This window comes from Passer montanus, unplaced genomic scaffold (genome assembly GCF_014805655.1).
Source record: "Passer montanus isolate IOZ18808 unplaced genomic scaffold, ASM1480565v1 scaffold111, whole genome shotgun sequence".
Lineage (NCBI taxonomy): Eukaryota > Metazoa > Chordata > Aves > Passeriformes > Passeridae > Passer > Passer montanus.
In genome coordinates this window covers 420,119-446,679 of record NW_024357725.1, presented here as the reverse complement: position 1 = coordinate 446,679, position 26,561 = coordinate 420,119, and the positions used below count along the sequence as shown (strand labels likewise).

Here is a 26,561-nt window from a genome sequence, read left to right as displayed (position 1 = left end):
TGCATGGATTACACTGGCCAGTGTGGAGATGGATTCACTGGAAGAACACCCAGACCCCCACCTGGCAGGGAGTGTTTTGCAGGGATGGCAGTGCCTGCAGATAGGCAGGTGGCTGGTTTGAAGTTTTGAGCTTCTCAGGTAGAGGATCATATTACTCTGGAAATGGAGGATCAAATTATTCCATTATTCCCCAGGGAGGGGATTAAATTACCCCGGAATTAGAGGATTAAATTACTCACCAAGGGAGAGGATTGAATTACTTTGTGAGTTGTGGGATTAAAACACTCTGCAGGTGGCAAGCTCAAAATAGACCTTCACACAGAAGGCAGGATTAAATTATTCTATGGCTGGTCAGGGAAAAAAACCCCAAACCACCACACTCTGGAGGAAGCCATATTAAATTATTTCTGGAGATTAAATTGCTCCACAGGCTTGCTGGATCCCAGTGCTGTGGAGCAGACCATCTGCTTGGGAAGGTGTGTGGATACCCAAGCATGAACAGCCATCTGATGGGGTCCCGCTGGTGGTACCCAAGTGCCTCCTGGCACGGCGGCACCGGCGCCTGACAGTTTTGACTATATTTATTTGCACGTCAAGGTTGGGAGCCTGGCAGGGCTGGGCTCTGCTCCCCCGCACCATCCGGGAAATCCAGGGGGATCCCAGGTCACCTGGGAGCACGAGGCAGACCCGGGGAATTGAGCCAGTTCTTCATTTGGTTTCTTAAGGGAGGTTTTATCTTCTTTTCCTTTTCGTGTTGATGGCTGCCTTGAGCAATGGCACTGCTGTGTATGTGGGACAGCAGATCAAAGCCCTCCTTGCTACCAGCCAGGAGCAGCTCTCCTCCCCACATTCCTCACTTGCAGCCATCACCTCCTCTCCCCTCTCGTCCGTGGGCTCAGCCCTGCACCTGGCATCTCCCACGGGAGCCGGTCAGCGGTGGCTGGAGCGTGCCGGCGCTGTCAGCCCTGACTCACTCTGCTGTGCCTCCTTCCCTGGTGCCTGTCACTGCCTGTTCCCAGTGATGGTGACAAATTGGCATTTGAAACTTGTATTGGTATTTTTTATGCTGATTTCTTTCTGAGGCTCCACTGCTGAGAGTTCGAGAGAGAGAAAGAGAATGAGCATTTTAGGATAATCTTAAAAGCAGAAAAATTATTACATGTCAAACACCGAATGGGGACTTTAAAAGGCTCCCAGGTGGGCTGCAGAATTAAATGTTTGGAGGCTTTTTTTCCCCCAGCGAGGTAGGAAATGGCAATGTCACCATAGCAACTGCAGGGCACATTCTGGGCAGCAGCTCAGGCATAGTCAGGAGCTGGGGCTGCCCCAGCCCCTCTGCACAGCCTGTGGGGATGGCTCCAACCCTCACACACCTGAGCCCTGCAGCCAAGGTGCCCTGGGAGCCTGTGGGTTGGCATGAGATACACCATGGTCAAAGGCTCCCAGGGACCCATGGCATGGGGTCTGTGTTCCTGGGGAAGGACCCTCCTGATCACCTCAGCCCCTCCTGGTTTCTCCATCCCACCTGCTCCGTTCCCTTGCACCAGGGCTGGGTCCCTCTAGGGATGGAGAGGCAGCTGGGGCCTGACACACCCCTCAAAAATGGGCTCCAAGGTGCCCCAAACCACCAGGGAAAAGCAGCTGAAGAGCTCAGTTGTGTGGCCTGGCATCCCTTGGCTTTGTGGCTTCCAAACCACACAGGAAAGTTGTCACCTCCCCAGCTGCACAAGAGGCTCATCTGCCTCCTGCCTGCCACTGTTTCCTTGTTGAACTGCTGTGAACAGGGGAAATCATCACGAGCAACCAGGGGTTAATTGAGTGTTAGTTAACTCCTGGTGCTCTCACCGGGCCTACCAGGGTTGTGGTAATTAGCACAACCTGAGCTGGCTCATTAACGAGCTTTGCAGGAGAGTCACAGGTAGCAGGGGGGTTAAACTGGCTTGATTACTTCTCTTCTCCATTAGTACCAGCCACTGAGAAAGGATTTGTGGGAGGGAAACTGGTTTCTCTCCGGATGAAGCAGGATATACCCTGGGAACAGTGCTAATCCCATGGGAAGGGACAGGGACAGCAAAGCTTTGCCCATGGCAGGTGAAGAGGGCTCATAACCAGCTCAGCTCTGGGCTGAAAGCTGCAGTGATCCCTGTCAGAGCTGCAGTTCAGCTGCAGATGATGATGGTGATGATGAAGAGAAATGTTCAGCAGCTCCAAAGGACTGTCATTTTCCAGGGGCTCCAGTTCCATTTCCCAGGAGCTCGCATGCCAAGAGCAGCATCCATGGCTCTGACCATGGCAGCCCATCAGACAGAGGGATCACTGCCAGAGACCATCCTGACACCCAGCTGGTGGCCACCACACGAGGAGGGTGGCCCAGTGCTCCACAGCTGATGGCTCCATCACCACCTTCCTTCTCCCTCCACAACACAGGCTCCCTGGGAAGCTGGATTCCAGCTCCTCTTCTGCCTGCCTTGGAGTCAGATTTCCCATCTGCTGGGAGGTGACCCTGAACTCTGGGTGCTGTGGGGGCACTCAAAGCCATGCTGGATATCCCAGGCTCGCTGGATCCACCAGCTGGCCCCAGTAGTTGCTCCCAGATCCCACACCAGCTCCTCTGCTCTCCTGCCCTGCTGCTGCACCCCCTGGCAGGGCTCACAGACCCCAGGGGAAGGTCCCTGACAGCACAGGGGGTGTGGCAGAGCTGGCAGCCAGCAGGGCCAGCTGCAAACCCAAATGCTGCCCAGCAGAGGCAGGGAGTGATTAAAGCCCTCCTTCCCTTGCAGGTGGCTGGGCTGGCCGAGTCATGCAGGATGGATGCTGCTGTCTAGAGGCACAGGGAAGGTTCTCCTCAGCACCAGATTTATAGAGAGGCTGTAGATCAATAATCAGCAGCCTCTGACCTTGAAAGCAGAAGCACAGAGGGCTGTAGAGTGTCTCCCTCCTTTTTCTGGGCAGGAGGTGCCCATTTGGGAGGTGATAATGCACGGGAGGGCTGCCAACAGGAGCCCCACAGTCCCTGGAGGGGATGCACACACAGAAGAGGTTTCCTCACATGCCACACACACACATTTCTCCTTCTGGCACCCCTGTGCCCTTGTTTGCCTCCTCCCTCATGCACCCAATTACACAGACTGGCCCCACATCCCAGCAGGGGCAGGAACCCAGCTCCTGAGCCTGCTGCAAAGCAACTGACTGAATGAAGTGGCACACAAGGAGAGGAGGGAGCAGGCAGAGACAATCCAGCTAGGCTCTGCCTTCCCTAAATTTGTTGTAGATGCCAACGAAACCTGAATTTCGGAAGGGGGTAGAGTTCCAGGAAGTCCAGGGATATTCCTGATGAAAAGCGGACAATTTGATTTTTGTGAAGACTCATCCTAGGGTGAAACTATCATTTGTTTTGGAAAGCAAGCACTACCCTTGGTGGCAGCAATGGGCAGCTCCTGCCTCCAAGAGCTCAGTGGAAGCACAGAGGTGGGCATCTTCTTGTATGGACAGTGGGAATGCCATCCCTTCTCCCAGCTGAAGGAGGGCCTGTGGCACCCAGCTCTCCCCCCCTCCACCTTCTCAAACACTGGGGCCTCAGCTCAGAGGGCTTTTTTTTTTCCTCATGGGCAAACAAAGTGGAAAATGAATTCCTTTAGATAGCAAATGAGTTTAATAGAAATGGTGATGGAGTTCTGCTGTGCCAGGAATGTAAATCCCAGACCCGATGTGGCCGGACTCTCAAGCAAGGCAGTGAGGGAGAAGGAAGGTTGCAATTAAGAGCAGAAACACGAGATCTGTGTCCAGAAAGTATCCCCAGCTGCTGGCCACACCTTGGCAGGTCCTGGGGAGCACCAAGCAGGATGGAACCCAGCTTTCCAGCCACTCCTCCTCCACCAAGGCCCAATACACTGAGACAAGGGGTGACAGCTCACTGGTCCTTGCCTGCAATCAGTGAACTTTGTATGGAAAGGTCCAGAAGAGAAGCGAGTCTCAGCCAGCAGGAGGGACATGGGGCAGCTGGGAACTGGCCCTGGCAGAGCCTGTGCTTCCAAAGCCTGGGGCTGCTGGGTCACCAGGGAGGGGATCAGTGTGCTAAGTGGGAAAACCCACTGCGTGGAGCACAGCAGCTCTGCCAGCTCACAGACAGCTCTGGACAGCATCCAGATCCACCCCAGGGCAGCTGAGATTTCAGTTGAGGTCTTTGTAAACAGAGTAAGAAAAACAAGATGTGAATGTCCCTACTTCTGCTGCTCGCTGAGAGGTGACCCGAGGCCAAGGCTGAGCACAGCCTCAGGGCTGTGGAGCTGGCCAGGCACTGCACCTCCCCTGGGGCACTGCACCTCCCCTGGGGCACTGCACATCCCCTGGGGCACTGCACCTCCCCTGGGGCACTGCACATCCCCTGGGTCCCCCTGTGCGAGCAGCAGGTTAAACACACCACGGGACACACAGGCTGCTGGGGACACTGGCTGGACCTGCAGCTGCCCTTCCCTCTTAGGCAGATGTCGGAACCCAGAGCATCTCTCTGGATGTCTCAAAGCCCTGGCAGGGGCTCGGAGACCCTGGCAGGCGCCCCGTGGGTGGGAGAGAGTGCCCTTGGCTGTCTTGCTGATCAGACCTCGGCTGGACAGACAGAAAAACTTTGTAGATAAGGAACAATAAACTCAACTGAAGACCAAAAGCAAGAGTCCAGACTCCTTCTGGACTGCCCAGAAGCACCTTTTCCCGTGCTGGGGCAGAGACAAGTGACAGCTGACCCCGGCAGGCAGACACTGTGCAAACCATCACCTGAGAGCAGCCTCCAGCCTCACCTCTTTCCTGGCACAGACAGACAACCTCAACCCTCTGCTCCTCCAGCAACAGCCCTGCCCTGCTCCAGTCCCAGCCCAGGAGTGGGCACACAAAGGAAGACACCAGGGAGTGCTCCCCTTTCCCTGCAGCTCCTGCTGCCAAGGTGACACATGTCCACATTCAATAAAGCCTTTCAAAGGTGGGCTGGCAGTTCTCTGCACATGGTCTTTTTACTCATCCTTTTCATCTGGGTAATTTATTCCCCCTTTCCCCAGCACAGCTTTAATTGAGTTCACAGCAGGATCTCAGCTCTGGAGCAAAGAACCGAACACCACCAGCTTCCTCAGGCAGGGACCCCACAGAGAGCTACTGGGCAAGGGCTGTGCCTGGCACATCCTGGCTCCTCATGTACCACTGGGCATCTGCTGCCTCTCCTGGCAGCCCCCCAGGCAGGGCAGGAGCCACTCGAGCTGCCAGGGCAGCACAGTTTGGCACAACCTGGGGCTGGTGACACACAGACCTGGTGAGCCCCAGTTCCCCCCCAGCTCCTGCCATGCTGCTCGGATCAGGCCAGGCACAGCCACCCACATCACCCCTTTTGCAAGCAGCCCTCCAGGGAGCAGGAGCCTGGGGCAGGACACCCCCAATGCACCAGGGCATGGAGGAGCAGGAGCTGCTGCTGCTGCTTTCCTCTCCACTCAGAGTCACCAGGAAAAGCCCACGCTTCTGCTGACAGAGTATATTTGATTCTTCTGCTAACCTGACCTTATTTAGTTCATTATAAGCCCCCAGGACATTGCAACTGTAACTTAAAAAGAAAAAGGAAAAAAAAATAGCCTAACAAAAACACAAACCTTTCCTCTGATCAATAGTGCAGGCAACTGGAAAAGGTATAATTCAATTTGTCAGCACACAGTTATTAGTTACTGTGATGGAGCCCTTCCTCCCAGCCCCACTTCCCTTTTGGCTCCCAGCGCCGCTGTCCCCGGGCAGGGGAGCAGCCCATGATGTGACAGGGAACTCGGGGAGGGCTGAGACCAGCACAGCCACACAGGAGCTAATGGAGCTGTGCCCTGGGAGCTGAGGCTTCACTGCCCCTGGAAAAGGCAAGGAGACAGAAGCTCCTGTGTTAAAGGCAGTGTTGCTGTTCTCGTTCTTCCATCGGCTTTGCAAACTCCCCTCCTGGGGCACACACAGTGTTTGGGGGTTCCACACATCCATCCTAGCCTTTAAATCCACTGCTCTTCCCAAGCCTGTCAGTGTCCCCTGCTGCACCCCTTTGTGATGCTAATAAATCCACGTTATCCTCAGCAAGAACCACCAGGTCCTGTGCAAGGGCTCTAAAGCTCCCCCTTCCTTTTTCCAAGGGGTGGCAGGAGCCAAAAGAGGGGAGAGAGCCGGGGTCCCCACACGGCTCTGCTGTGGACCAGCTTGTGGCCAGTGAGAGACCAGCAGGAAGGGAAACATGCCAGAGCACGAATGGCCTCAGAGGAAATCAATTACCACATGAGGCCTTGGGGGGCCTTATCACACACCTTCCACAGCTCTCCATCAGCAGCCTAGCCTGAAATTACCTCCCCTCTCTCCCAAGACCAGTCAAAGTGGAGGGCAGAGATGCAGAGCCTTGGGTAGCTGTGAATAGCAATGGCTTCTGTGCGTGCTGCTCCTCCTTGGCACGGTGCCTCCTGAACCACCAGTCCCAAGAGGCCACCACGAGCCGAGCGTGGCCATGGGTCCCCAGCTAACCCTGAGACAGAAGCACTTCAGCAACGCTCAGCTCAGCTCCCTCCCCCAACTCCTTCACCAGGGAAACCTCCAGATATGCATCCAGAGATGTCTCTTTCCATTTGTTGATGTCGACAGGCATATCACACACACATTCATTATTTAATCTACCTTTGAATTGGGCTAAATAGTTCTAACGATAATTACAGAGCATTTGTATTTATAGAAGAGCGTCGTGCTCGATCTGCGTGCGCACGGATAACGCCGCTGTGATCTATAAATACAGGAGGGATGGTGTGGGAAGGCAGACGATGCTTCCAGGCGCCATGAAATGCAAAATGCTCGGATGGCCCCACACGCAGGGAGCTGTTACGGCTCCTCTCCCTCAGAGCACGCCACAAACGGAGCTGAGGCACAGCCACACGGCAGCCAAGGGACAAGGAAGGGGGCAGGAGCACACTGCCATGGGGCACAGCCAGGCCAGAGCAGCCACAGGGATGCAGGACAGGGAGGGATCAAAGGCAGCAGGAGCAGAGGGAAATGAGATGCACTCGGTGCTGCCTGGCACAAAGGCTCAGAGCTCAGGAGGGGAGCAGTGCCAGAGTTGGGGGGCAGCACGGAAGGAGAGGAGGGAGAGAGGGAGGATTCACTGTTCTCTTCCCACAGCAATAAAAGTTTTACAGCAGTGTAGCCAGCACTTATGATTTTATTGCCAGCATTACAGAGGTAGAGCTTCTCCAAGCCCCAGCCCCTGGAGTCAAGTTAATACACAGGAAGCTTGGCTTTCATAAGAAACCAATGGAAAAGGAGAGGCCAGTGCAGGAACACTGGGGAATGTGCAAACACCCAGCTCCAACTCCAGGCAGCAAATAAAAGGAAGACATTGTTTTTAAATTTATTTGTTTTTAAAATAATTTTATGCCTCTGGAGTGACGACGTGCAGAGAGCAGGGAGCTGGACAGTCCTGTGATTTGGGAGGACTTGCAAGAGGCAGCACTAGCACTACCTTGGTGAGAGTCTGTGCACATCCCTGTGGTCCATGCCCACCCCCCACCTCAAAATCTTTTGGCATTTCTCAGGCTTTAATTCCCCGCTGGCACAGAGCCCCAGCTCAGGTGTGATGCAGAGACACCCCAAATGAGCCATGAAGCCATTTCACAGGTGAGCTCCAGAAGGGCAGGACCATATGGAACGCTGCTCAGCACCAGATCAGGTACACTGCCTGTGCCCACACAGGCACACACACAAATTACAAGTACTTCTATTGCATTAGTGCCTGGAAATTTCATTCCAGTCATATCCCATTCAGTGAGATACTGCACAGATACAAGACCAAGCAGCATTTTTTTTTACCTAGAGAGAAAAGCTGTTTTTCTCTGCATATTGGTTTAAAGCAAACACAGCCAGAGGCTGCACACGCCTGAGTAATGGCCCGTGACTGTGCCAGTGAGGAGGGGAGAGATGACAGTGCCGTGCCCAGGCTCATTGGCTTTGAGATCTCCTTGTGCTGCCCCCACAACGGATCCACCCAACCCTGCTCTGCAGAGACCACCCTGCACAGCAGGAAGAGTCCAATCCAGGCCCTGGGTTTCTCCAGTGGAGGGCTTTGCATCGCCTGTTTCCCATTGCTAATTTATAAGCAAATATTTGGCCATCTGGCAGCCCTGTCCAGCGGGCAGCAGAGCGAGCGCTCGGCTTTGCAGAAAGGGCGAAGCTGACATTAAACTCCCATCCCCGAATGCTGGGCACCCCCTTCCGACACGGCTTCCACCATTTGGCAAAGCGCTCCTCCGCCATCTGCCTGGAGAGCTCTCCAAAGGCCATGGAGCCTGCTAAATATAGCCCAGGAGCTCAGCAAACATTTGCAGCCAGTCTGAGAAGACTTCTCTCGAAGTTACATCTCCCCCGGCCCATCTCCCTTGCCTGTGACGTCTCAGATATCCTTAAACCACCCCTGCGTTTTTCAGTCCCATTTCCTCTTTGGAGCCTTTCCCTTCCCCGTTCCCTTCTCACTACCACTCTTCACCTCTACTTTTACAGTTGATTTCTCCTAACACTTTCCTTCACGCTCAGAGGAGGGCTCTGGATGATGCCAATGCTCCTTTCCCAGCCCACGGATCCTCAGATGCAGTGGGAGATTGCAGAGCCTGTGGGCTGACTCTGCATTCGCTTTTCCAGGACCAACTTCTGCACACAGCACCCCAACTTTCCCTGACAGCCCCATACAACTGACACAGGGGGCACACTGTGTTGGCATGGCACCCCTCTCTCTGGTGGCCCAGCCAGCAGCAGGCTGATGTTCCCACCTCTGCCTCAGCAGCTCACCTTCTGTCTGACATGGAGTGCCACAAGCCCTGACCTTCACATCCATCCACACTTTAGCAGCCTCTGACTCCTTTTTTTCCAGGAAAGCACAAGCCCAGCTGTCTCCTCTGTGGCCCAATTTTAACCTCTCCCACCAAGAACAGGGACCAGTATCCCTCATGGCACCGCTGACCAGCTAAGAATAAGGAAACCTGTTGTAGTGTTGGGCTGAACTGCACTTACAGACTTCAGGCAGCTTGATCCCATCGTATCTGTTCCCTGGAAAAGGAAGAGCTGTCTACTTGTGTTTTATCATGGCAAACAAACTAAGCACAGGGAAAAAAACAAGCAGCCATCATCCTGGGCACAGACAAACTCGGCATGAAGACAGCCCTTGCTGTTGTATGGGGCTGTTAACAGTGCAGCACCTGGAGTTTCCTCCTTGGGGAAGTAGAGAAAGGGAAAAAACCCACAAGAAAACAAACCCCCCTTAACAATGAACTCCCGTGCTCAGTCATACGTGAAAGACAGGAGGAGGGGGGAGGAGAGAGAGCAAAAGGGAAGGAGGAGAGACAACAGAAGACAGAGTACTATTTCTTCTTCAAATATTTATTTTCAGGTCCGCCTTGGAGTGCTGCTTATTGAGATACAGAGCCTTGCTGTGCTGCAGCTTGTAAGCTCCTGCTGCACATGTTCCTGGCACTGCTTTGAGTGGAGCTGGAACCATTGGGAATTCCCATCACCCAGTGCCAGAGCCCACAGAGGGCAGCTCTCCTTTGGGTCCCACTCACCCCCAGGCACCCCACCACGCTCTCCAGCTCCTCATCCTGTGCTCAGCACCACGGGTCTTCACCTCTTCCAGCACTGTGCTTGACTCTGCCTGGGACCTCAGAACACACAGTTCAGCTCCAAGCCTCGCTGTCTGGCCAAGGCACAAGGAGGGCCTTGAACTGGCACTCCTCTTGGGTTGAGTTCCTTCAATGCCACTGCCCCCAGGGGCAGCAGAGGTGGCCTACATGGAGATGAGAGACTCTCCAGCCAGTTATTCAGGTGAGCTGAAAATAGTGACCAAAGCAAGGTGGCAGTGAGCACCAGCCTGCTGGAAGTGACAGATCTTGGAGGAGAGCCAGAGCTGACATCCAGATCACAGATAGCAATTAAGAAATTAAGCTATCAGAGAGGCTTTTTGGGAGGGGTGAGTGTCTGTGCTTTGGTCAGATGCCAGAGCAGGTCAGTAACATTTGTCCTTCCCACTGCAGATGGAGATCCTCCTCCACCCCTGATCCCGACACGATGGCACAGCTCCCTCCTCCCACCACACTCCATGGAGGAGCAGAGGGGGAGAACACCAGAACTCTGCAAAGCAGTGCAGAGGGGAGAGAGGGTGGACAGAAACCACCTGGAGAACACAGAAATGGCAAAAACAGCTCCAGCTGCCCCTGAACTACAACCCCAGCTGTAGATCCCTTCTGCAGGGAAGGATGGGAATCTTCAGCAGTGCTCCCAGAGCAGAACCAGGGGCCATTCCCCACACAGCCTATGTCCTCTGGGCAAGAGGAACACCCTGGACAAGGACAGCCATGCCCAGGATATGGCACCACAGGCCACACAGTGCTGCATGCAGTGCACCCAGATCAGTGCTTGGGCTGCACAGCCAAAGCACCCCATCCAGTCCCTATCTCAACCACTTCCATCCTCCAAATGATGGGGCCTGTGGGTCCTTGGGAAAGTCCTTCACTCTGCTAGAATCCCTGATTATTCCCATCTCCTGCACAGCTCAGCTCCTCACACCAGATACCAGAAACCAGGACATGCAGAGCACACCTGCTCTGCAATAAGCTCACAGCCTCTCCCTGGTCACTAAATTACACCTCTTGAAATGGGAAAAACTGTGTTTCCTTCTCTAAAAGACTGTGCTGGGAACCCCATGGAGGGAAGCCCAGCTGTGTCACACACCTGAGTGGGATGGACTCGCCCCCACAGCTCTCCTGGAGCAGCACACAGCCCTGGCACTGCAAACACCGTGCCCTTCTCCTGCCCATCCCTGGTCTCAGCTCTGCCACCCTCCCACCCCCAGCCTCATGTGTGTGCACATCTGCACTTGCACGCCTGCAGCCACACACAGACAGCTTCCTCTCTGTGCCAGGCATGAAAAATATTGATTTCTTTCCCCCTGCAATATTTCGCTTGGCTGAGCAGATTTAGAATTGAAGAGTCAGACTCTGCCTAGAGACTAGAACCATATTTAATTCCACGGTTTAAGAAGCCCTAGAGCAGGTTATTCTTATTTTAAACTACTAGTGCATTTAAAAGCAAGTGACATTTCAGGGGGATGGGGTGGGAGATGGCTGGTGGCCTCTGCCTCAGTCCAGCCTGTGCTGGGAAGAGTTCTGCAGCTCTGCTGCATCCCCACAGCTCCATCAACTGCTCTGCCTGTGCCAATGAGAGGTGAGGGGTGGTGGTGAGCTACCCAGCAAAGCCCGGGAGACCTGCTTCCCTGTCCTCCTAACTGAGGAGAAATCAGGGGGAAAAGAGAGCAGAGAAAGGCAAGGTGTGAAAACCTCTGATGAAAATTGCTCGGTGCATTGAGGTTTCAGGATTCATATTGCCTGTTCTTGTACCAGGCTCTGCTCGTGGAGGCCTCAGTAAGGAGAAATTTGCAGATGGAGAACAAAGACATGGTGCCTTGGCCAGAGGATGATCCCTCACGGGGCCTGATCATGGAGCAGGGCTGCTGGAGGGCAGAGCCACCCCCATCCACCTCCCAGACAAACACGCTGCTCTCCACAGGCACAGCCTCAGCACCGACCTCCAGAGGAGATGTAAGGGACTTTTAAGGGAGAAGGGGGAGAACACCATAGCAAAGGCTTGCCCAAAGCATGTGTGAGACTTTGCCAAGAACAGGCTGATGGGCACATCCTTTACTCCCTCCAAGCCACAGGGAGCATGTCTGCTGCCCAGCACAGTGGCAGAAAACAGCCAAGTGTCCCCAGGATGAGGGGTCCAGCTCAACAGGAAGGGGTCCAGGTGAGATAAGCCCTGTAAGGAATGGGTGAAAGTATTCTGGAGAAGAGGAAGGGAGGCACAGATCCCTACACACTGCTCATCCCCCCACATCACATCTCCAAGGACTCACAGCACAGGTTCAGCTGCACAGCTGTCACCCTGCCCTGGCTAAGGCGGCCTGAGCACACACTGTCCCCTCTGCCTAAGGCACCAGCTCCTGGTCCCCACCAGTTCCAGCCAGCCACTCATCCCCAGTGGCCCCACAATGTGCCCACGGAGTGACAGGCAGATTGAGATGCTCTTCACAGCCTCTCAATAATGGAGATGAAGACACCGGGTGCCTGACACCTCAAGGGCGCTCTGGTTCGTGTGTGCCCACGTGCACACCCGTGTCACCGAGCAGAGAGAGCCCTGACAGGGCAGTGCTGCTCCCGGGGCCCTGCAGCACGCTCAGCTGGGAGCTCCGGGGCAGCTCCTGCTCAGAGCACTGCAGAGCTGCTCCCCGCTGGAGCGTAGCCCGGCAGGGCTGGGGGAGGCAGCCGGGGAGCTCCAGGGAACCAGGATTCACAGCAGGGCCAGCTGCGGGCTCCGGGGGCTGCGGCGGGGCTGGGGAGATGCAGTGCCCACCACAGCAGCCATGCATTAGCTCGCTGCAGTCAGGGAGATGCAGTGCCCACTGCAGCAGCCATGCATTAGCTCGCTGCAGTCAGGACAATGCAGTGCCCATTGCAGCAGCCATGCATTAGCTCACTGCAGCTGGGGAGATGCAGTGCCCACCGCAGCAGCCTCAGGACGACACAGTGCCCACTGCAGCAGCCATGCATTAGCTCGCTGCAGTCAGGACGACACAGTGCCCACTGCAGCAGCCATGCGTTAGCTCGCTGCAGTCAGGATGATGCAGTGCCCACTGCAGCAGCCATGCATTAGCTCGCTGCAGTCAGGACAATGCAGTGCCCACCGCAGCAGCCATGCATTAGCTCGCTGCAGTCAGCCCTGACACTGCACCCCTCAGCTGTGGCGTTGTGTTTTGACTGGAGCAGACAAGCAGGGGAATGAAAATGGATGCCTTTATGTAAGCTCCCTGCACACGCTGTAACAGCTCTTGACATCTTTGCCCACTGTGTTCCTGGCTGGTGCTCACGTCCAGGCCGGGCTGGGATTGCACAGGGAGGGCAAACTGCTCCCAGCACTGAAAGCATCCATTGGGCACTGGGCTAACACCCCGTGGGGACACGGGCACAGTGTGCCTTGCTCAGGATTGGGACAAGAAGCCTGGCTTGGATCTGGTGCCAAGGACTGGAGGCATTGATGCCATGGGGCTCCCAGCACAAAGGTGTGTCCTATGGCACCTCCTGGCAGCAGGTCCAGCTTAAACTCAAGCTCATCTGCCTGGATAATACCAGGCACAGGCAGCTCCAGCAAGACTTGGTGAGTTCAGCACACAACAGGGCCAGGGCTGCTGCAAGTTTGGATGCAAGGAGGTCACATATGGGGTGCTGTGTAGGGACCCACTGTGCCTGGGGAAAAGTCTGAGTGAGGAGGAGGCAGGAGGAATGGATGAGCACAATTAGCTGTGGTAAAAGCCAAGACTGTGAAAGCCCATTACCATTAGAGTAATTATTGCAATTATTATCTTTTCATATTTTTGACAATTCAGTAAGAATTAGCTTAACAGAAGAAAACATTTTCTGCTAAGTGCTGGTGAATCTAAAACAGAGAAGTAAAATGACGTTTCACTTTACATCTGGACATTTCCAAGGATTTACCTAGCTCTCTAAAATAAAAATCAAGGAACTTCCCAACCAAAGTTTTCTTATGAAAAGAAAGTAGCAATTAATTCATAGAGAAAACAGCACAATGAAACCCCAGGACATTATCATTTTTCTGCTTTTCTGCCCCAAACAAACAATTCAGTAAAACAGAAGCAGGTGTCTGGGGAGATGGCTTAGCAGTGGGATTGGCAGTGGTGGGTTGGACTCAATGATCTTAAGAGGTATTTTCCAGCCTAAACAATTCTGTGATACCTTGTCCTGATCTGCTGAGACAGGCTTGTGTCACCAGAGCTACTGACAGCTTTGGCACGTGGGTGCAGCTGGGGCACCCCTCCCACCCAGAGGGCCAGCACAGACAATAAACACCCCTAATGAAATGGCTTTAAAGAACAAAGTGTATAGAAGGACAAAGCTGGAATGAATTAAAAAGAAGTATATAAAAATAACAAAAAAAGAGCATTGCAATTAGCTAAACTGTTAAATGAATAAAAAGGTATTAAATAAAATTTCCTGAATGTCAAGTTGACACAGTTTTTTACATTCAGGCAAGGAAATGAGTCCCCTGAGCAAATCTCCCTGCTCCAGGGCTGGGCATTAAAGGCTTTCTGGTGGATGTTGCTGGCTGCGGTGCCTTTGATCTGGGCTGCTGGATGCAGCTCACATCTCCCAGCCAGTGTAGCCCTGAACACAACCCCTCCTCCCAGAGCCCCAGCCAGAGCCAGGGCTCCATGGGACTGGGAAGCTGAGCCTCTCCAGTGCCACCCAAATCCACCAGGGTGCCCTCCCAGCCTGCTTTGGCAGCTCTCCTGCAAGTAGGACAAAGCAGCAGGGCTGCTCTCTGTACACCTCCACCTTCACCTCTCCCGCAGGCACCAGCAGCAATTTTCCCTCTCTGGGGAAAGCAGCTTTCTTTAGCAGCATGTTGCCTGTCAAAGGCTCTTCCCTCAGTGCCTCCTGGAGCCAGTGAATCCTTTCTTTTGGGGAACGCGGGGAATGCTCCCTCCTGTGGCAAACACAGCGGCAGCCCCGCTCTGCTCTCCGGTGTGAGGAGCCCCAAGAGGGGCCTGGCAGCCTCGCTGCCCGGAGCTACAGAACAAACACCCAGCTGCTCAGAAGCACCACACAGGCTGGGGACATGATTTGCTGCCTGCAAGGTCATTCATGGGAGAGAACCGTGGATCCCGAGATGTACATATGTATGTCTATCTGTAATTCTCGTGTGCTTTGTATATAATAATAAATATATAATGCAGGAACTTAACCAGTGAGGTACCAACAAAGACATCAAACGAAGTAATTTGTCTCAGACAATTGCCTGAGCTGCCTCCGATGTCGCTGTCTCGCCACTGACAATGAAAGGCTCTTAAGTGTCCTGGAACTGTGCTGTGAGCTCCCCAGTGCTCTCACTGCCGCCCGCCTTCCCCTCCCTCGAGCTCCTTCCTGTGTTTCTCCAGCAAAACACTTTCTTACGCAAATAAACATGCAGGGAGGCACAAAAGGCATTTTGTCTAGGATTTCAACACTACCACGTATTTCTCATTCAAATATTCAGCTGTATCCTTCAGAGATCAAAAGCGCAGCACTGAAACGAGGCGAAGCACGAACATCCCAAGCCAGTAGCTCAAGCTTCCCTTTCATTCCCGTTCTGGCTGAGGAAGCAGATGAGAATTCCATCACTGTGGTGGCTCCCAGGTGTCACAGGCCCAGGACTCCTGGGGATGCAGGTAGAGCTCTCACAGCACCCATCTCTGCACAGAGCTGCCAGTGATTATATTAATGGCCATTAAAGCCTTCACGAGCACTGCCTGTACAAGCAGCAGGTAACCTGTGGGCTGTGAGGTCTCCAGGGAGGTGCAAGCTGGGGCTGGCACAGCCTGGACCAGCTCTAGGAAGCTCCCAGATACTGGAGTGGGGTCTGGCCAGGGAAGGGTGGCCCCGTGCTGCACCAGCACCCAGGGAAGGCACAGCTCACTGCACAGCATCCTCCAGCACAACCAGCACCCAGGCATCCCTGCCACCTTCACACAGGGAAGCTATAAAGGGTGGAATGGATAAAGCAGTGTAAACCTGACCCAAAACATGCCCACAAGCCCCTCCTGCACCCCCACTTTTCAGCCAGACCACACCTGCACTGCTCAGGTTTGTGAGCAGGGACCAGCTTCCCTGCACAACCTCCATGACTGCAGCCCATCTCCCATCCCAAAGATCCTTCCCCCATGGGAACACGTTGGGGCAACAGGGCTGAGCCCCAGGAGCTGCCCACTGCTCTCCCCACCTCAGTGAGGATGGTGCTGAGCAGGAGCCATGGGCTTGGGCACGTTTACTGTGTAATATATGAACTCATACCAGTTTTATAAGCCCCTCCTGGCTCAAATCACATTGTAATTCTGAACAGTCTTAAACTCATTTAAATCCTAATAAAAACACCGCCCTGCATTTGCATTCGCTGCTTGCAGGTCCCTGCGGCTGCTGTGACAGCAGCTCCTGTGGAATTGGGAATGCTGGATGCCATCCCTCACAGGAGGGGTCAGGATGCACACTGAACAGGACAATTAAAAACACAGATGCAAGAAATGGACCTCCAGACTGACCCAGGATGATTGGCAGAGCAGTTGTGTGTCAGAGCTTTCACAGTAACACAGGAGAGCAGCACATGGAAACCTCAGTGTCCCACCTCCTCTGGAACCCCAGAGGAGCTCCAGGCCAGCTCTGTGGACACACAGGCACAAGGCACCTGCAGACAGCACCATAACTGGGTTCAGAGGAGAGCAGGGAATGACTAATGAAGCACAGGGAGCAAGCAAGGCTGCAGGTGCTGTGGGAAGTGTGTGCATGAACCACACAGGTGCCCTGGGGCAGCTGGGCACAGATCCAACAGGAATTTGCCCTGGTTCCCCACATATCCCAGTGTGCTGGAGACATGGGGGGGTTGCTGCCACGGTCTGGGGGCACATCACACCCTGGGGACAGCTCTGGGGTTGCATTCAGCAGATCCTCCACCCCAGTGCCAGTGTTGCCCTTCCCTCCCAGCACAGCCCAGCTGTGCTCCAGCTGTGGCAGAGGGTGCAGTGAGGGGCTGGCTGATGGTACCCCAGGAGGCCCAGCTCCCTTAGCAAGCCCACACAGCTCTCTCAGCCCACCAGAGGCACAGCAGTGCTGACTCAGGCCCTGCCCACTGTGGCCCTTGCCCAGTGCTGCTGCCCCACTGTTCCCTGCTCCGCAGGCTCTCCCCTCTCCTCCAGGTCCAGCCCTGCTCCATTCCCATCCCTCCACCCCAGTCCAGGGCACTGGCACTTGTCCAGTGCTTTATGCATGCCTGCTTTTGGCAGTGACATTGACAGGCTCCCCTGAAACAGTGAGATTATGAGCTATACCCATCCAGCTACAGAAATACTAATTATTAGTAACTGTATGAGATAAATGGAAATATCAATGATGAAAGTCAATATTATTGCCTCCTTTGTTCCTGTTTGTTTTATTTGTAGATGAAAGGACCACTCAGGCCGTCTCCCCAGGATGTGGCCAGGAGCTGGAACAGCTCCTCTTGGCAAGCTCCTCCAGAGCTGTGCTCTGATAAGAAATCACACTGCACACATGCTTGCAAAGGGCTCTCTAAATCAGCAGCCCTCAAAAGCAGCCATTGTCTTTGATTGATTCATAAAACTGGAGCTGCTTCCATTCCCTGCTCCAGAACCTGGCAAGGGAGGATTTAAGGAAGGGAGAAGGTGTAGTGTGGGTGGCAGTGATTAATTGTGGAACATGGCACGGCACTGGGAACGCTCCATGGTTTGGCTGGCTTTGATGCTCACGCCTTCATCCTCCTCACTTGGTGGTTTAGGCACCAAGATGGGAACCAAGGACCCCTCCCAGGCTCTGACAGAGATTCTCAGGCAAGTCCCAGGGCCCTGCTGTGGCCGGGTGAGCACTTAGAACATCAACATTGCCTTAATCAGCAAGTCTGCTCCCTCTGCATGTTCTGAGTCAGAGCTGCTGATTTTGGTGACAAGAGACTTTTTTTTTTTTTTAAAGCCCTATTAGCCTTGCAGAGCTAACACAGCTAAGAGCAAGTGAATGGGATACTAATTTTGGATCACACCTCACAGCACTGGGAGAGCACTTCCTAGAGCAGGCTGTCTCCTGTGCCTTGCACAGGCAAGCCACGTGCTCCCCACAGCCATGGGGGGCAGGACACAGCCAGGAGGGAGCCACGGGGCGCACCAGGGCATTTTCTTGTTCCCTGTATACCCTAATATATCACTAAACTGCCTCCATTCCCTTCCAAGCCCTGAGTCCATCACCAGCAAATAGCCACAGGAACAAAGCAGCCCTCTGAGTCCCAACTCACCATCTCCAAGGTCAATGCAGTGATCACCTCCCTGCAGTGAATACAAACCATCCCAGCCCCTCAGTGCTAACCAGGACAAACACTCCTGCTGCCTCTCTCCATGTGCACTGAGATCAGGAGAAGTGGAAACCTTGCAGGAGTAATTAGAACAGTCTTTAAAAAGCAGTCAGCCTATCCTAAATATTTCATGGAAGGTAATTTTTTTTTAAGCTGCTTTAAAACCCCTCCTTGCCCCTTGGAGCATGTCAGAGTGCAATTAAGCAGAAAGTATCAAAGCATAAACCCAAAGAAACAAACTGCCATGCACACCCACCTCCACTCTCACTTCTTCCCTGTGGTTAACATTGATGTGACATCCCAAAGCTGTGTGTGCACACGATATAATCTCCCAGCCCAAGACAAGGGAGAGCTGGCTCAACTGCTGGAAAACCTCAGAAGCCTCCCAGTCTCACAAACTCAGTGCCCAGACTCCTGCCACAAAGAGTCCCTGATGGTCCCCACCAAACCCTGAGCACCAGACACTGTGTGTAAGATCCCAGCAGTGGGCTCTGCAGAGCTGCTGGACAGTGATGGTGGCATCCAGAAAAGCACTCAGGGTGCCACCCTTGGGCAGGGCTCCCTGTCTGCCTTGCTAGATTTTTGCAAAATTAATAATTATTTTTAATTTATTTGTTTAATTGATAATTATTTTTAACAACAGAAACATCTCTTAATAGCTTTGTCAGCCCTCTGAGGGAGATGTTTGAGGAGAAATCTATTTTAATCCAGAGAGCCAGGTGGGAATTCAGGTGGGAACCAGGTAAGGCACAGAGCAGAAATTCAGGGCTTCCCTTGGCCCTACTGGGGTGAAGAATCCAACCTTCCAGAAGAGACCACAGGCACCTCTCCCTGTGACACTCCTCCTCCAGCCCAGTTCTCTCTCTCAGCTCTCCCAGTCCCACTGTTTAACCACAGCTGAAGACAAGAGTGGCCCTGGTGTCCCCACTGTCTCTGGGGACAGCCCCAACACTGCTGCCACTCCCACATGTCCCCCCAGCTCGTGGGGACACCAGGCTTTTGATGTAACCTTGGCACCAAAAACTTGCTTTTCAGTAGAATCCAGAACATTCCACAGGGGCTTGGTGGAAACCCTGCTGCAAGTCTGTGGCCACATCACCAGAGCTAGAAACACCAGAGAGGGCGTGGGGGATTTTTTTGGGAGCATTTATGGCACATGCAGTCAGAGAGGAAGAGAAACATCCCTCGGAAACCACAGCAGTTCAAAGATCTACTCCGTTTGAACACTAAAAATTCATGCATTAAAAATCCACTCAGGCTCAGAACTAAATAAAGCCTCTGACCACATCATCCAGCCCAAGGTTTGCAGGCTCCTTGGGGAGAGAGCTTGTGTGCCTACTGGATGCTCAGGCTGAGATCCCTGCTCCCAGCACCACATCCTGCTTCCCTCCAAGCTTTTGGGCAGGGCAGGAGCCTGTGGGGTGTTTGGGACCCCAGCTGTGCCTGGCTGCCCTCTTCTTGCACTGCTTAGTGGACAGAACAGCCTGGGAAAGTGACCATACACCATTCCCCCCCATAATCCCAAACTCCCTAGGAAGCAACTTTTCTCCTTTTCTCAGAAGAAAAAGAACAAGGAAAACCAAAACCACCTAATATTCTAAAACTGTTCTTAGGAAAAACCTTCAGTTTTGCAAAGAGCACTCTGAAAGAAAACACCCAAATCCAAACACAGAGCAGATGGTTCTTGGTGCTTACATTTTCAGGAGGACTTTAACCAGCAGGATCATTTCCCAGCAGAATTTTGTTTTAAGAGACAATCACTAAAAATAAATGCACTTCAGAGCTTGCTGCTGAAAAGGTATTTTCACAGAAAACTGCTATTTCCATGGTCCCTGTAGCTGCTCTGTCAGCCCTGACACAGTGGGAGCTCCTCCTCAGAGCATCCTTCACACACAGCTTCTCCCAGGGTCCAATGCACACAGAGCACCTGTGGGAGCAGGGAGGGATGTCTGGGCTCATTCCTGATTACCATAAAACAGAAAACAGCAACAAGAAGCTACAAACACCTCTCTGCAAAGCTGGAAATGCCTTTCCACAGGCTCCTCTCACTCAGGAATGTGAGGCAAGGTAAGGACAGGTCCCTTTTTTACATGCACCAGGTTGAGCCCATGCATCCTCCTCTTTGCTTTGAGCAAAGAACAACATAAGGGAGAAATGACACAAGTGAGTGTGAAGGAGTTCTGCCTCACTGTTCTGATTCTCTTTGCCCTGAACCAGGCATGGAGCACTGCCCCTGGCAACCCCAAGTGGGCCCCTGTGCCCTCCCCAGGCAGGAGTGCCCCTCCCAGTGGCACCACTCCTGTTGAACAGAGATCCCAGCACACTCCTCCATCTCCTACTACCTTGGACAACATCCAGTTTCAACAAACCCTCCCCCAGCTGTGGCAGATGAAAGATGCTTGAATCATCCTAACTGTGACACTCCTCCTCCAGCCCAGTTCTCTCTCTCAGCTCTCCCAGTCCCACTGTTTAACCACAGCTGAAGACAAGAGTGGCCCTGGTGTCCCCACTGTCTCTGGGGACAGCCCCAACACTGCTGCCACTCCCACATGTCCCCCCAGCTCGTGGGGACACCAGGCTTTTGATGTAACCTTGGCACCAAAAACTTGCTTTTCAGTAGAATCCAGAACATTCCACAGGGGCTTGGTGGAAACCCTGCTGCAAGTCTGTGGCCACATCACCAGAGCTAGAAACACCAGAGAGGGCGTGGGGGATTTTTTTGGGAGCATTTATGGCACATGCAGTCAGAGAGGAAGAGAAACATCCCTCGGAAACCACAGCAGTTCAAAGATCTACTCCGTTTGAACACTAAAAATTCATGCATTAAAAATCCACTCAGGCTCAGAACTAAATAAAGCCTCTGACCACATCATCCAGGTTTGCAGGCTCCTTGAGGAGAGAGCTTGTGTGCCTACTGGATGCTCAGGCTGAGATCCCTGCTCCCAGCACCACATCCTGCTTCCCTCCAAGCTTTTGGGCAGGGCAGGAGCCTGTGGGGTGTTTGGGACCCCAGCTGTGCCTGGCTGCCCTCTTCTTGCACTGCTTAGTGGACAGAACAGCCTGGGAAAGTGACCATACACCATTCCCCCCCATAATCCCAAACTCCCTAGGAAGCAACTTTTCTCCTTTTCTCAGAAGAAAAAGGACAAGGAAAACCAAAACCACCTAATATTCTAAAACTGTTCTTAGGAAAAACCTTCAGTTTTGCAAAGAGCACTCTGAAAGAAAACACCCAAATCCAAACACAGAGCAGATGGTTCTTGGTGCTTACATTTTCAGGAGGACTTTAACCAGCAGGATCATTTCCCAGCAGAATTTTGTTTTAAGAGACAATCACTAAAAATAAATGCACTTCAGAGCTTGCTGCTGAAAAGGTATTTTCACAGAAAACTGCTATTTCCATGGTCCCTGTAGCTGCTCTGTCAGCCCTGACACAGTGGGAGCTCCTCCTCAGAGCATCCTTCACACACAGCTTCTCCCAGGGTCCAATGCACACAGAGCACCTGTGGGAGCAGGGAGGGATGTCTGGGCTCATTCCTGATTACCATAAAACAGAAAACAGCAACAAGAAGCTACAAACACCTCTCTGCAAAGCTGGAAATGCCTTTCCACAGGCTCCTCTCACTCAGGAATGTGAGGCAAGGTAAGGACAGGTCCCTTTTTTACATGCACCAGGTTGAGCCCATGCATCCTCCTCTTTGCTTTGAGCAAAGAACAACATAAGGGAGAAATGACACAAGTGAGTGTGAAGGAGTTCTGCCTCACTGTTCTGATTCTCTTTGCCCTGAACCAGGCATGGAGCACTGCCCCTGGCAACCCCAAGTGGGCCCCTGTGCCCTCCCCAGGCAGGAGTGCCCCTCCCAGTGGCACCACTCCTGTTGAACAGAGATCCCAGCACACTCCTCCATCTCCTACTACCTTGGACAACATCCAGTTTCAACAAACCCTCCCCCAGCTGTGGCAGATGAAAGATGCTTGAATCATCCTAATTTTCTTTCCTTTTTTTTTTTTCATTAGGAAACCAAACTCTGCTCTTCAGCAAGAGATCCTTTTTATTCTCTCTCGAGGACTGACATCCTGGGAAATTGCCTCAGCCCAGTCAGCTCTGATGTTTGCTGTCTCACGCATCTCCCGCATCAGGCTGACAGCTCCCAGACTCAGCTGAGGCTGGGATGTGCAGCACAAGCCAAAACCTGCTCCTGTCTCTTTTAACTGTCCCGGCAAGAGTGCAGGGAGGAGGCTGAGCCGGGGGGAGCGTGCAGAGCCATCTCCAAAGGCACTGCTTTTTGAGACCCTCTCGCCTGCCCTCTCCTGGAAGATAAAACCCCTCCTTGGCATTCCCAAGCCGCGGTGTCTGGGCTGTCCCCCTGAATCACTCCTTGTGGGCAGCGTTTGTCCCTGCCTGATGGAACACTGGAGCAAACTCACACAATCCCTTTACAAAGCCCTTCCTCAAAAGCACCACCATCCAAATACTCAGTTTAGAGCCTCTCCCCCTGGTAAAACTCCCCTGAGCAGGCACATGGACTGACTGAACACCTGCTCCAGCTCCTAGCTGGAAGGATCCCCACCAGCAGGGAGGCAGGCACCTCAGTCAGGCCCACCAGCAATGTGGGCAGCGTTTGTCCCTGCCTGATGGAACACTGGAGCAAACTCACACAATCCCTTTACAAAGCCCTTCCTCAAAAGCACCACCATCCAAATACTCAGTTTAGAGCCTCTCCCCCTGGTAAAACTCCCCTGAGCAGGCACATGGACTGACTGAACACCTGCTCCAGCTCCTAGCTGGAAGGATCCCCACCAGCAGGGCTGGGAGGCAGGCACCTCAGTCAGCCCCACCAGCAGGGCTGGGAAGCCACCCCAGACTAAGGGGGAAGGAAAAGGCATTTTCACCATGTTTCTGGCAATGGAAACCAGTCCAGCCCTGGACTCAGCACCACAAATGCAGGTGAGCATCACATGCACCAGTGCTCCCAGCTTGCTGCACCTACCTGGGTCAGATGAAGGCAGGATGCTGGGGGATCAGATGCCAGGTGTGCACTGGGCTTTGGCCTCTCCTCTGCTTTCCACTCATGCACTGTGAGCAAAAGGAAACCAAAATTAGGGCTTTAAACCTGGCGTTTGAGAGGTGAGCAGGAGAGAAATTAAAAAGCTGTGAATGCGTTTCCCTCTCAAAAGTGAGCTCAGGGAAGCTCAATCTTCATCCAAGATGATATTTAAAAGTTATAAATCAGGCAGTAACAGACAGAAAAACACAACTACCAAAATTTAGTGGCCCTGCTGCTGGAAGGTCTAAAATGAACTGCTTAAGAGAGCCATTTTCCCACGGAAATAGAGCAGGTCTGTACTTAGTAGAGCATTGATCTGCTGACAGCTACCAGGACAGATTTGGGCCAGAGCACTTGGGAATCATTTGCAGTGATCTCTGAAGAAGCACATGCATGCAAAACCCCTTGGAAAAACACTGTTGTAAGGCATTGCTGCAGCTGATTACAAGTCTAGATGTCACTCACTGGTCAGCACGGGCTTACACTTCCTTCCAAAAGCCTCTCCAGGCAGCTCAGTCCCTGGCTGCATCCCTGTATCCCAGCCAAATGCTTCACAGAGCCCAGGAACTGCTAAACATCACCAGAGCACCGAGCTGCAAAGGGCTCTCACAGCTCAGGACCCCAGCAATGAGGCTCAAACTGGGGACCCTGCACCCCACAGAGCCAGGGAGTCTGAGGGCTGTCCCACAGATGTGCTGGGATTGGGAGATGCTGTGTTACAGCCAGCACACTGCCACAAGTCCTGGGGACAACAGGCTGGGCCCTGAGAGACGCCAGGAGCTCGGTGCAGCTGAGGGGTGCACAGGCTGCCAGCACAGGGTGCCCCAATTTACCCAGCCCGGGGCTCCCTCCCAGTGCCACCACAGCAGAGACGTGTGCTGGAGGGAGAAGAGCTCAGCTGCAGCCCTCCTGCAGTGTGGGAAGAAATGCCCCCCATTCACCATTTCCCAGCACAATTTCTGCTGTTTCGGGAGATGAGGTCAAAGCAGGGGGATGCATTCCTCCTTTCTTGCCATAAAAAGCCATTTCTCCATGTCCTGAGCCACTCCACAGACGGGGGCACAGAGGAGCCTCCAGGAGGTAGGAGCACTGCTGGAGGGGCTCCAGTCCCACGTGGGACTCTGTCTGTCTTCCCAGCACAGGGACCCAGTGCTGGGCTGGCCAGGAGCCTCTCCCTTGCCCACCTTTCCTAAAGCAGTTATCACCCCCAAGATAACCCAAGAAAAGCTAAAGCATCTGATTTCCAGAGGTGTTGAGTGCTCTTGGCTCCCAGTGGCCTCCAACCCAGGTGCTGGTGCCCCAGCCCTTGGCTAATTCTCACCATCAGAGGCCCCAGAGCAGCAGATGACTTGGCAGAGAGGTGGCAGGGAGGGCACAGTGAGGGGCAGGCAGTGCTGGCTCACCTGGCCAGCCCCCTCCTGTACACAGCTCCTGCACAGACAGGGTATGTCACACCAGTTAATGGTTCCTTGTTTTTTTGGAGGTTATTCCTGTTACTGTCTACTCCTCCTTAGGAACTCACACATAAGCAGATCTCACAGCAATCCCCAAAGCTACCAAAAAAGTCCATCTGTGTCAAAACTGGGAGCACAAATGTCTCTACTTTAGGGAACAGAACCTGCCCAATCATGCTTCAGAGGACATCTGAGGTCCTAACATTGCTCAAGATCCTGCAGAAGGCATTGGAAAAACTGGAAATTACTTATTTGGTTTATTTTTTGCTTTCACACATCACTTATTTTAAAAGACTAAAAACATGTTTGTGAGTTTAACATATTTAAATGGATCAAAATCTGTTCAGCAAGAATGGAAAACAACTCTCCCACCCTAAACTTCTTGTGGGCTGGGACCTGCTTTTCAATCTTCCACCCACAGCAAATATTTCAAATCCATTTTTAAACTGAAAGGCTGGGGACAGATCAGGGAGAGGACCCGTGTGGGGAACTGTGCCACTGCTCTCCTCATCACCACCCCAAGCACCCCTCACCTAAAGTCACTCAGGGACACCTGGGCAAGGGATCAGCTGGGAACAGGGGACAATAGAGGCATCTGTGTGTGGGGAGAGCATCCAGAGAAGATAAAATGAGAAGCTTTCCTTCCTCCTCCTCCATCAGCAGCTTTCCACAAGGAGGATCAATGCAGCCCACTGTAACTGCACCGTTGTTCCATTTTTAATTAATGAAAGAAAAAACTAATCATTGAATTAAACTTCTCATTACTCCAGCTGAATACCCTCTAAGTAAATTTAATTACTGTACGAATTGGGTTTCTCCTGCCTGTTTCATTAGCCACTGATAAAGATGGAGGGAGGGGGGGAAAAGAGGGAGAAATGAAAACAGAGGAAGAGAATGGAAGGTAGGAACAGTAAATGCAAACCCAGAGGTACATGATTCTGGAGCTTCAGGGGCTTCCAGTAAGGGCCTGGGGAAAGACTCTGCCAAAGCAGGGTGGAGGGACTCCCTCTGGGGTAAACCCACAGGGACAAGGTCCTACCACCCTCCCAGCACTGTCACTCTCATCCTGGAGTCACAGCCACCTGCAAAACAGCCAGGAGAGGTTTGGGCACAACCAGCTCCCCTCCAAACAAAGGCAGACAGTGATTTCAGACCTGCAGCAGCCATGATCCCTTCTGATCTCACGTACCTCTGAACAGCCAGGTTTTTTTTCCTCTGCAACAAAGGCAGCAACCCCACACCACTTCAGCAGGGAGCCAGTGCTGACAGCAGCATGGCAGCACGTGTGAGCAGAGCTGAACACCTGCAGTCCCACCACGCTCCCAGACACCTGCCTGCAGTGCTGTGTGTGAGCCTTCCTGCTGGGCTGGGAGTCCTGCACACCCCACTCCTCCCAGGAAACCAGCCCAGCATGCCTTCCTGCAGCCCCTCGTGCTGCTGCACAGATTTTGTTTATGGCATGGTTTTGGGGCTCCATGTTCTCTTTCTATGATGCAGCCCCCCATTCCTCCTTGCTGACACAGGGCATGAGCCAGCACAGCCCCATGGCAAGGAGCCCAGCAGCCCCAACGTGCAGCAGCTCTGTGTGGCTGGAGAGGGTCACATTTGGGATAGACTGGGGTGGAGTAAATGAAAAGCACAGCTGTTTTCTCCAGCTGGGCAATTTCAGCTGAGCTGGGTAGTGGAGGTGCTACCCAGGTACCAGCCATGATGGGATTTGGGATATGGGTCAGATCACCTCCTCCCTGCCATCAGGGGGCTGAGAGGAGCCCATGCAGCCCTACAGGGGTTTGTTCTCCCCCCCAGCCCCTTCCTTCTCTCCTCCATCCTCAGAGTGATTTCTCCTGTTCAAAGAGAGCTACAAAAAGGTTCTGGGCAGACCAGAAGGTCCCTTCTGCTTCCCATTTACCTCCCCAAAGTGGGCCTTCCCAAAGACCAGATTGGGAAAGCAGGTAGCAGGCACAGCTGTGCCCTGCAGGGAGGGAATGGCACTGGGTGAGACCCAGCACACACCTCTGGCACCCAGCACAGCTCTGGGCACTGGCACCACCCCCACAGCCTGGGAGGGTGCTGGCTC

The 26,561-nt window shown here is 53.3% G+C and overlaps 1 protein-coding gene across 3 annotated transcripts in view; it reads right to left on the bottom strand.

Annotated features, from left to right (window-relative positions):
- LINGO1 (leucine rich repeat and Ig domain containing 1) overlaps positions 1 to 26,561 on the bottom strand; it is a 158,206-nt gene that overhangs the window by 38,046 nt on the left and 93,599 nt on the right. For all 3 annotated transcript variants that reach the window (XM_039732162.1, XM_039732172.1, XM_039732181.1), the window contains one exon: positions 22,974 to 23,059. The gene's annotated coding sequence lies outside the window, so the exon portion shown is untranslated. The remainder of the gene's footprint in view (positions 1 to 22,973; positions 23,060 to 26,561) is intronic.